The sequence below is a fragment of the Chiloscyllium plagiosum genome, chromosome 16, assembly GCF_004010195.1.
Source record: "Chiloscyllium plagiosum isolate BGI_BamShark_2017 chromosome 16, ASM401019v2, whole genome shotgun sequence".
In the NCBI taxonomy this organism is placed as follows: domain Eukaryota; kingdom Metazoa; phylum Chordata; class Chondrichthyes; order Orectolobiformes; family Hemiscylliidae; genus Chiloscyllium; species Chiloscyllium plagiosum.
In genome coordinates, this window is record NC_057725.1 from 27976872 (window position 1) to 27989059 (window position 12188).

A 12188-nucleotide genomic window follows, 5' to 3' on the forward strand; every position below is an offset into this window, starting at 1 on the left:
GTTTTCTGTGTTATTACTGCCTTTTGATCCTTCATGTTTATAATCGGTCACTTCAGGGATTGGTTCAAAGTGATTAATGAAGTTGACACAGTAGATAGAAAAACATGGTTTCTTTTGCTGGGGGCGTCCAGGACAAGGGGACACAGATTTAGAACCAGAGTTCATTTGTTAGCGGTGAGGTCAAGAAAATAAAACCTAATGGAAAACTGGAATTCTTTCTTTTAAAACACATTGAGCATGGGGGTTAATTAAAAATGTCAAAACTGAGACTCAGATTTTTCTGAAGTAAAAATATTAATGGTTACTAAATTAAGGAGGTCAGCCATGAATATAGTTGTATGAGGGAAACTAGTCTGAGGACCTGAATGACCTATTCCTATTTCTCTGCTCTTAACAGAGAAAGCTGTCTTCTAATATCCAATTCTTCTTTTAAATGCAGATTATAATCTATTAGGTTCAGGTTGCAAAGAAACAATTAACATTATACCAACATTTATAAATATATAGTCATACAACACAGGAGGCTATTTATCCCATCAGGTCTGTCCTAGTTCTATTGAAGGAGCTATCTAATTATTCTTATGCATCTCTTTACCCTATTGCATTGTTGTTTTCAGTTTATTTATGCTGTTTATACATATGCCATTTAGTATATTATTTAGTCTATTAGTTACAAATCCGGTGTATTTATGCAATTCCCTTTTTGAATTGTCACTATTGAATCTGCTTCCACAACCATTTCTGGAATTGCATTCCAGACAGCAACAACTCAATGTGTGAGAAAATGTTTTCTCATGCTGCCTGTAATAGCACACTCTTGAAACATTTTGTGGGCTGAAGAAACACCAAATGACAGCCTATGATACTGAAGTATTATTAGTCACTAATAGTCAACATGACGTTGACTCATCATCTCACTCAAGTTGCAGACAGACAATTGTCAGAAGTAATTCTGAATTAATTCCTGGCCTCCTAACACCAAACAATCAGAACTTCTATGTTTCATAAAATATCAGGTGAATCACATTTTCATCCCTAATTTACAGTTATCTTTTAATCACCACATACACTCACACAACCACCTGCCTTTGGTACTACCAGATTGGGAATATTCCAATTTCTTTATTCAACTTTTGTGTTTTTTGTCTTTTCAACTCAGCCTCCATTTTCTCTTGCACAGCATTAGGCAATGGCAGTAAACTGGTGTTCCATATGTTGACTTTACATCTTTGAATCGTGGTTGCCAGTTTCACTAAATACCCAAAGGTACTTGGCAATTGTGTCACCTTGTCTTTGGGGTTTGTTTTCTGTGGCACAAGCTCATTCAAGTTTGGCTTCTATGGTTTGAGCCAGTTACTTCCAAGCAAGGCTGGGTCTTGACCCTTCACAATCTTGAAGGGTAATTTTGCTAATTTCAACTTGACTAGGACCATCGCTCTTCCCAGCTGGAGAATTTCTCTCCTTCAAAACTTCTTAATTCCGTGGATGATGCTGGCTCCATTTCTGACGGCATGGCGATATAGGAATTACGCTGACTGCTGCCAAGTGTAGAACACCATGTCTACTGAGGCTGAATCCAATGTTACTTGGACTACAATGTCCTGAAACATTCCATTGGATATTCTTATATTACTTATCATATGAATCTCAACTGACTACTAATTAACCTACTGCTGCTAACAACTGCCATTGCCTTCCACCAGCATTTTCTACATTTATCATCTTCTGAAATGCCTTGTTGAGATAACTGATTTCCAAATCTATCAGTTTCCAAAAAATAGATTTCTGCAACTTTGAATGGTTTGAGGTTACAGTGCCAATCATGTTACCACAGCAACATGTGTTTAGCTTTAACAGGAGTGAGCAAAGTCCTGAGTAAATGCTTGGTAACACAGAACTTAAACATTGTCAACAAAGTTATAAAGTTGAAGCTGCTTGTCCTGCATGCATCAGGATTGAAGAAGCCAACCTTTGCAGGGAGCAGCACTTTATAGTCTATGTGATGAGGGTGCTGGTTGATTGGACTATACTTTGCATAGAGTTGCAGCTGAATCTGTTCATTGTCACTGTTGGGTCGTGGATTAACCTCAGACTAAACAGATGGGCTCTGATTGGTCAAAGCATTGTCATGGGGAATGCAGCAGAGATCAGTCATCTCCATAACACTTTCTCAATGATAAAGATGAAATGTGTGCACTAACTCTTTTTTTTGCCTACACAGAATAGGGTCTTGTGTGTCAATATTTGTAGCTTCCAGCACATGCAAATAAAAGACACACAAAACCTGATTGATATATTAATTTGGTTTCTGGCATAATTCTTAGTACAGTCTGGATTATAGAGTAAATACTGTCTCATAGGAGAACCACATCTCATGCTGGACATTAGGTTATGTATTTTGCAAACTTGGGCTGGTTAAGCATGGTCAGACTGTCAAAAGGATGTATTTTTTGATACGATGCACCATGACCCAGATGCCTAGTGCAATACTCATGCAGGCGGATATCTCCACCACACTCTCAGGTAGTATATTCCAGAGGTAACAATACATTGTGTGAAAAAGATTTTTCTCATGTTGCATCTGCTTTGCTTGCTCTCGATCTTGATCCTTTCAGTTCCCTACCCACTCTGCTCACATCCCTCACAATTTGAATACCTTAACAAAATCACCTCTTAGCCTTCCATCCGTTTATCTCAATGCTGTTTATGGAAGCTTGCTGTGCACAAGTGGATGCTCCATTTCTATATTTCAAATGCGACCGCACTTTACATATGCAAACAGTGGTTGTGAATTCTTTGGCATATCCTGAAGTTGTAAAAGCTGTTCAAGAAATAGAATTCCTTTTTTTCCTCTTGGTGCCTCACTGAAACAGTCATTCTTCATATTTAATCCTGAACAACTAAGAGTAGCAAGTTTTCAAACTATAATAGTCAGAGCAGTCAACCCCATTCATGCCCTAACCTCTCATTGACAATTGATTTGAAAATATGTTGAAATAGAAGTCACTGGAAAAGCAACCAGGATTAGTAAGTCTGAATGATTCCCACATTTACCTTCTCCATCCTGTCCCTTGCCTCCATCCTGGCCTCTATCTGCACTGTGTCAGTCCAGGATGCTATTTTTCTCTGACAATGTACTGCTGAGTTTTCAGTAAAAAATGTTTCTTCAAACCATCAGGGAGCCATCAAAGCTTGGGAGCTTTCCAAAAAAAACTTCAGTCCAATGACTCAGTACAGAAGATGAGAAATAACATTGCTGAGAGGTGCTGATAATTTGAAAAAGTGTGGTTAGTTTGTTAAAGTGTAGGAGAAAGGAACATTTGCCCAATATTGTTGAATAGTATCTAATAATGAACAAATCACAGCTGGCTAAATGACACCATGGTGCTCCACACTAACTGAAACACACAGACATGACAATTATTAATGAACCAAACAGCCATCTGCTTACGTGGCACATTGATGTGTTATATATTAACAGTCTTTGAAAATAGGAATTATTTGACAGGAAAACCTTACTAAAATAAACAGTTATAAATAGATGCTTGGGCCATAGCCTCAGTTGCACACTGAGGATGTGTGAAAGGCATAATAACAATTCATTTCTTTTGGTTAAAAATGATCTGATTCCTTCAATAAGAGAGATCTCATTCTGTACAGTTTCATGCACCATGTTCCCAAATAAAATTGGTCTGCATTATTTCTAATTCATCTTATTACTTCAAACACCATTGTACTAACAACTTATCTCAATACAGAAATAGGTTTTTAATGACTCATTATACCACACAATCAAATACCTGTGGCTCAGGTCCAACACTTCAAAGGTTCGGTATGACTACCTGTACACTACAGTTCAGTAGGAATACAACAGGTGAATGCATAATTCATAAAGTTTTTGTAATGTTAATGTTACTAGTTCTGTTTGGCGTAAAACCTTTCCTCTATATTGCCATTTTCAATCGGTTTCATACATAGATCAGAATTAAAAGCATTTGGCTCTTTGAGCCTTCTCGGTTATTCAAAATGATGATTTGGATCTGTTTCTGTTTCAATTTATCCCCAATAACCTTTGATTTCCACGAAGAACAAAAATCAATCTGCCTTAAAAATATTTACTGACCCCATACCCATTACTTTTCAGGCAGAGTTCCAAAATCTTACAAACCTCAGGAAAAAAAAATACCCTCATCTCTATCCTAAGGGCAACCTTTAATTTTAAGCCAGTGTCCCTTAGTTCTGGAATCACTCAAGAGGAAACATCCTTTCCACATTCACCTTGTCAAGGTCTTTCAGGATATAGTACATTTCAATCAAATCACCCCTCACACTTCTAAACTCCAGTGAAAATAAGACTATTCTGTCCAACTTTTTTGCATCCATTTCCACATAACGTACACTGCTTACTCCAGATATCAATCTAGGAAATCTCCGCTAAACTGCCTCTAATTCATTTCTATCCTTCCTTAAACAAAGAAACAAAACTGCACACAATATTGGAGATGGGGTCTCAAAATGCCCTTTATAAATTATTTTAATCACAAAAACTGAAATTGCTGGAATAACTCAGCAGGTCTGGTAGCATCTGTGGAGAGAAAGCAGAGGTAATGCTTTGATCCCAGAGCTCTTCTTCAGAATCTTAGATCCTCCAGCAATTTCCTTTTTCTGAAGAAACAAAGTTTCAGAAGAAACAACAATCTCTGTTTCAGAAGAAGAGCTACTGGACTAAAACATTAACTCTGATTTCTCTCCACAGATGCTGCCAGACCTGCTGAGATTTTCCAGCAATTTCTGTTTTTGTTTCCAATTTCCAGCATCTGCAGTTCTTTCGGTTTTTTATCCTTATTTTTATGTCCAGTTCCTCTTGTAGTACAGGATAGGATACCATTTGCCTTTCTTATTTCTTGCTGTACTTGCTTACTGATATTTTGTGACTCATGCATTAGAACATCTGGATCCCTCCATACCTCCTTCGCATTTTCTCACATTATACTCCATCTGCCTGAATTTTTGTCTGCTCACTCAGTCTGTCTATATCGGTCTGCAACCTTGTCATGACTTGCTTCTATCAGATGGTGTTTTAAAAAATTCTCAAGGTCAGGTTCGTAGGAGAGTAGTCTGACACAGAACAAACGACCAAGAGGCGAGTCTGCTAGAATATGAGCATTTTATTCCCCGCAGCGTCGCCATAACCAGTTCTCATACTTACAACGGGTCTGGCTTATACTCACTCTACATGTTACCGGAACTGGGAGCCGTCAGTTCTCGTAGAGCGGTTGCCAACAACCCACGCTCGGCGGTTAAACGTAACCCCGGAGCAGACTCACCGAACTGGAGACTTTTCCAGCTGATATACTCTTTTCCAGATATAAACATTCATGTGAACAGCAGAGCAAGGCTAAAAAACACATTCCATTCTGGTTACATACAGATAAGAAGATTCACACGGGGAGGTGTGTCACACGGGACTAAGCAACACCTCCATTCCGGTTAGATTCACACATGTATTGGGACATAACTTTTAACCGTTTCACCACAGATGGTAATCCAAACTTTTAAAATTTAAAGCTGCAAAAACCCAGAATTTCTGGAATCTCAAAGAACAAAGGTCACCAACGCTTGTAAACACCACAACTGCAAGTTACCATCCACGTCACACACCAACCCAAACTTGGAAATGTATCGCCATTCCTTTACTGTTGCTGAGTCAAAATCCTGGCAATCCTGAATAACACTATGTACACTGCGAGAACTGAAACAGCTTAAAAAGATGGCTCACCACTAATTTCTCAAGAGCAATTAGAGATGGCTAATAATAGATGGTTTTACCATTGATGCCTACACACCATGAATGAATAAAAAAGGACTTTATAAATACTCTACAATACTTCACTTGTAGCTCTTACACTATTTTCTGCCTTTGACCTCTACATTCCATACAAATGAACACTAATTCCCATTACAAAGTCTACAAATGCAAATAGAACAATAAGAGTCAGCAATATGCAAAGTGCTCCTTTCTATCTCATCAAATTAGTCTATTATCACAGTTATATAGTTCGATTAAGCTCCATTGTTATATTGTGATTAAACATTTCAGATCAGTTTATTACTATAAATACAAGTTATCAGACCATCAGAAATACAGATGAATGAGTTCCATACATTCCAATAGATACTTTATCTGAGAGGATACACTTGCCTTAGGCTCACTAATACAGTACATTCTGTGCTTAGCAGAAAAGTGTTTTAATTTATCATGTGCTAAACCCACAAACAGCCATTTGCACATACCATTAGTGGACTGCTACAGAGAAGATTAGCAAGACCCCTGTGAAAGAATGAGTCACAGATACATGAAACATTTCATATTTTTATATTCAAAGCAAGGACAATAGATTTGGGGCTACCAAGAGAGCTTTAAGAATATTATTGCTTAAAGAAGGCACAGATAGTTAATCAGCAGCTGAAGTGCCAGGCAGAGATAGCAGCATTCATGAAGGGACAGGGGAAAGCAGGCACAGTACCCCAAAGCCAAGAGTTGGTAAGAAGTATCAGAGAAAGAATGTGGGCTCAGAAAAGAGAGATAAACCATACATCATAAATAAAAGCCTTAGCCAAAGAGGTAATTATAAGGAGCTATTGTACGTTCTGGAGGTGAAGTTATCAATCCATTAGGAAAAACGGATTAAGTACATGAAAAAAAAAATCAGTGCAAAAGACCATAAAGGAAAGGCAAGAGAATGTTAAAAAATGAGTTCTCACCTCTCACACCAAGGATCGCATTATCATTCAGCTCCTCAAGGCACAGTTGGAAGGAACATTTAAAGAGCCATAAAATAAATTGAGATTGGGGCCTTTCTAATTTTGCAGTCCCAATTTATTTAAGCTGAAAATGAACATTTTTTTGATATCTAATGAAAGAGACTAATAGGAGAAAGGAAGTCAGGATTGCAAAGGGACTGGGATTGAATTGAATTGAATTTATTGTCATGTGTACCGAGGCACAGCAAAAAGCTTTGCCTTGCGAGCAATACAGGCAGACCACATAGTTAAATAGCATAAATAAATAAATAATAGGTAAATAGCGGCAAAAACCAAAACAGTTACAGGCGAATGTGAAGAGTTTGTGAGTCCATTTGGTATTCTGATAACAGTAGGATAGAAACTGTTTTGAAACAGGCTGGTGCATGTTCAAGCTTCTGTACCTTCTCCCCAATGGTGGAGATTGTAGAAAAGCATTGCCAGGGTGGGATTGATCTTTGAGAATGCTGGCAACCTTTCCTTAACAGCGGGTCTGGTAGATGGATTCTATTGATGGGAGGTTGGCCCATTTAAGCCACAATTTCAGTCAGACAGTTTACAGAGGCTACTGCTAGGGATTTAGAAGTTTGTGTGGAAGAATATGCTTGGTGTCATAGACTGGGAATACCTATTTTACTGTGGAAGAAGTGGGAAAACTCCGTCTTCCTTGCAGAAAATGGAAAAACTTTAGAAGTCAGTATATGTCATTTTAATTGTTTAAAAAAAAGGCAGGAAAACCTAAGTAAGCAATACACAGATGCAACACTATGAAAAAATAAGTGTTAAAAAGCCTGAAAGCAGTAAATTACTGCCAAACAGTCAATGATGCAGTTTAATGTTTTATTGAAGAATTCAATGAATTATTACAGAAACAAAGTGTGAAGAAAACTGGCAAACAAACAGCAAACTCCAAAATTGTGAAACTTGTTAGATTCTTTACTACAGCAATCAATCAATTGGTGAAAACAAGAATAAGATTATGAAAGCTGATTTAAAGCAATATTGAAGTGATGCGTATTTGAAATACCTTTGCAGTAATTGGATTAATTAGCACATTGAGAACAAATGCAAATAAGATACACCTCCTAGCAGAATCAAAGGAGAACATTACTGCTTTGATACAGCCAACTTCAAATACTTCATACAGCCAACAATATACTTTTTTTCAAAACAAAACATTAACTGCAGAAGTAACACATAGTTACAGAGTTGCAGAAAAGAAAGAGATTGCATACCTTAACATTGCACAAACTCATTTGGAAAAGATAACCGAGGCCTTCATAGAAGAAATATCTGAATGTATTTATCGAGATGTATTTATGTATGACATCTTTTTAAATTTAAAGTTGATGCAAGTGCCAAGGTCAGACCATTTACCTTAGCCTACAGAACCAATAGCAGAACTAAAAAAAAGGAATCTATTGCGATAACATACAATGGTATAAAATAGGTATTTCATGTTTTTCTTAAAAGCGGCAAATCAAAACAGGCTCAAGCAAATTCAACAAAAGAATGACCAAGACTGTGCTACCATTCACCAGTATTGTGTTGAAATATGGCCAGACAAAAAAATCCAGCAAGCCAGCAAGTCAGTACACATATTTTGAAGACTGAATATATTTCATAATCAAGGACAATTTATAAGTGAATGGAATATAGAAAGCCTTAGGGTTTTCCCTAATCCTACCGACTAAGGACCTTTCATGTCCCCTCCTTGCTGCTCTTAACTCTCTCTTTCAGCTTTGCTTTGGAAGGATGCATTTGAAAGGATTCACCAGGCTTGATTAGGCATTGCCCAGGTATATACCAGAGACAGTCAATGATGTTACGGCCAGAAATCTCAAGAGATTGAATCCCCAACATCTCTTTGTGAAATCCTCAATTATGTAGAATTGACATGTCTGGGTAACACTCCTATCATCAACAAAATATGCAAAAAGAGCTGAATACTAAATGCAGGAATGAGCAAGACAGCCCATTTGAGCCCATCCATGAATCTTTAACTGAAGTTATTCTGACAGCAGAAAATTCTGGTGAACAATTGATAAAATAGAAGTCATTATTAATGTCAGGCACTGTTGAGTGAATAGCAATATTTCAGTAAGACAACTCAGAGTCTGAAAGTCTACTTCACCAATCAAACTGCAAAATGTGTGTACCTCTTTCAATGAGAAAAATGTTGTCTGACCCAGAAGTGCAGGATGCCACAAAGAAGAAAGTTCTTTTTTTCAGCAGGGCAGTAATCTTCCAGGATGGATGAAAACTCAATCAGATGATCTTATGAGATAAGAGTTAACAGAAAAGAAATCCTCTGCAAAGGAAATTCAGGAGATTAAGTGTCCTCCAGATAATGTAATGGATCTAGATTAGATTACTTACAGTGTGAAAACAGGCCCTTCGGCCCAACCAGTCCACACTGACCCTCCAAAGAATAACCCACCCAGACCCATTTCCCACTGACTAATGCACCTAACTCTATGGGCAATTTACCATGGCCAATTCACCCGACCTGCATATCTTTGGACTGATGTGGAGGAAACCAGAACACCTCTACACAGACACGGGGAGAACTTGCAAACTCCACACAGACTGAGGCTGGAATTGAACCTAGGACCCTGGTGTTGTAAGGCAGCAGTGCTAACCACTGAGCCACCATAAGACTACAAAGAATAAAGTCCTCTACAATTGATATTCAGGGTGTTAAAAAAACCTCCAGGAGGAAAATGGCCTACAGATCAGAAGATCAACAGTCCTTAAGTAGACATCTACCATTTTCCACCATTGAGGGTGTGTCTGTGAAGAGGAGGTGGAGGGATATGTTTTTTTTTTAATTGGTTCATTCATGGGATATAGCAGGCACTGGCTTATTGCCCTTCCCTGCCTTCTTGAACTGTTGCAGTCCATTTGCTGTTGGTAGAAACGTAATGCTATTCGGAAGGGAGTTCCAGGAGTTTGATCCAGCAACATTAAAGGAATGGTAAGATGCTTCTAATTCAGGATGGCAAGTGGCTTGGAAAGAAATTTGCATGTGGTGGTACCCTATAACTAATCTCCAGATAAGCCCAAGATAAAGCAGAGGCAAAGGAGAATTGGTGGTAGCTAACTACAACAAATAATCTAATTGAGTACCACAGACTGATACTGGTAACAAATATCCAACCTGGGAAAATAATAAAATGATCTTATGTAGGTAGGCATGATAGTTAAAATGCTCGACTGAAGAAGCTCCAGCCTACACCCTGTATAAAGTGACATGCATATACTTCAACAACAACAAAAACAAAAGTTGCTGGAAAAGCTCAGCAGGCCTGGTGGCATCTGTGAAGAGAAATCAAAGTTAATGTTTCAGGTCTGATGACCCTTCCTGCATATAGTTAGTTTGCCATAAATAAATCATTGTTAAAAAAAGTCTAGTCATACTTGTACCATAAAATAGCATTTCACAAATGTCATTTTGAACAGAACTTGACAACAAAAGATGGTGACACCGATGAACAGACTTCAAACATATGTATGACAGTAGTTTATAACTATTTACATATAGCTACAGTTTAATTACCTGTATTAATCAGTCATTATTATTAAGTACAGAAATCTGGTCCATGCTTTCCATCAACTTGGCTCTGAAAAATCAGGTAATTTGGGGAATTTTGTGTACTTGATTAGATTAGATTACCTACAGTGTGGAAACAAGCCCTTCGGCCCAACCAGTCCACACCGACCCTCCGAAAAGTAACCCACCCAGACCCATTTCCCTCTGACTAATGCACCTAACATTATGGGCAATTTAGCATGGCCAATTCACCTGAACTGCACATCTTTGGAATGTGGTAGGAAACTGGAGCACCCGGAGGAAACCCAAGCAGATACAGAGAGAATGTGCAAACTCCACACAGACAGTCACACAAGGCTGGAATCGAACCTGGGATCCTGGTGCTGTGAGGCACCAGTGCTAACCACTGAGCCACCAGTTTAAAATCTTCAGCTTCACTGATGACTCTGATAACGGGGAGGCTCATCTTCCAGCTCTCAACTCCACCCACCCCCACACTGTGAAAAGCGACAAGAAAGAATTCACACTAGCGAAATGCCTCATACAGAAATCAGGTCAGCATTTTGTGTTTTTTTGTAATGCCAGCATTGTGGATGATATGCTAACAAGGCAATAGATAAGCAAATAGATAGTGTCCCAAGAGGACATATGAGTGCTCTAGATTCTTGCTGTAGATTAGTGTTTGACTTACCTTTATAGTTGTAGGAGAAACATGTATCAGGAGTAAGCAAAGACTTGGAAAAGGCATTTGACTCCTTCATTAATGACCTCCACAGTTTAGCGCATAAATGTGAAGATAGCACGATAAAAGGTGTCCCAATCAGAAATGGAATAGTTGCCAGAGTTTTAGACAAAACTCTGTCAGAGTCCCACATATAGGGGTAATCTAATATTGAATAAAGTAATGCAATTGCCTTGATCTGTCAAGGCCCGTAAAAATATTTGTGTTGTTATTAGGGCAGGGAGAAAAATCTGGAGCTTTGAGGGTTTTTATTTCAGTTTATTTGATGCAGAAGTGAAAGTTCATCATCGCAGCAGCCATGTGACTCTGAAAGTAAGAAACCCAGTCACCATCTTGGCATGGCCCTGCTGTGTGCACTTTCAAACCGGACTCACTGCCAGCACTCTCAGATGAGATTGAACAATTCAAGAAAGCAGGGTAAAAACAATGACTGCAGATGCTGGAAACCAGATTCTGGATTAGTGGTGCTGGAAGAGCACAGCAATTCAGGCAGCAACCGAGGAGCAGTAAAATCAACATTTCGGGCAAAAGCCCTTCATCAGGGCTTAGCAGTAAAGTTAAATACAATGACAGGGAAATAATGGAAACTAGATACAGTCCAGAATGGAGAATGCTGATGATGAAATGAAATTGCTTGTATGGATCTCAAATTAATTTAAAAATTGGATAAAATTGAAGAAAGAAACCAAAACTGTGAAAACGAATTCAACGTCCCAAAATTTTTCAAAAGGATTGAACAAATTAGAAATGTGTACCACAGTATGCGCAGAGCAATGCAACACCATTTTTCTGCTTATACCCAGGAAAGTCCCACATCAACTTCTGTAAAGAGGCAGAAATGAAATAAAGACAATATTCCAGGAAAGTGTTATTTCATCGATCAATTTTTTTTCAATTCACTCAGAGTATGTGGGTGTCAGTCGCTGAATCGCAGTTGTGAAGGTGATGGTGAGCTGCCTTCATGAGTTGCTGCAGTCTATTTGTTCGAGGTGGACCCACATACCATCAGGAAGAGAGTTCCAGGATTTTGACGCAGTAACACTGAAGAAACGGCAATGTATTTCCAAGTTTTCATATTGGCTTGTAGGG

At 38.4% G+C, this 12188-nt stretch overlaps 1 non-coding gene across 1 annotated transcript; it reads left to right on the forward strand.

Annotated features, from left to right (window-relative positions):
* The first annotated feature begins 6272 nt into the window (after positions 1-6272).
* LOC122558145 lies at positions 6273-6376 on the forward strand. Its single transcript, XR_006314046.1, has one exon. It is a non-coding gene; the product is annotated as a U6 spliceosomal RNA (small nuclear RNA).
* The last annotated feature ends 5812 nt before the right edge of the window (positions 6377-12188 follow it).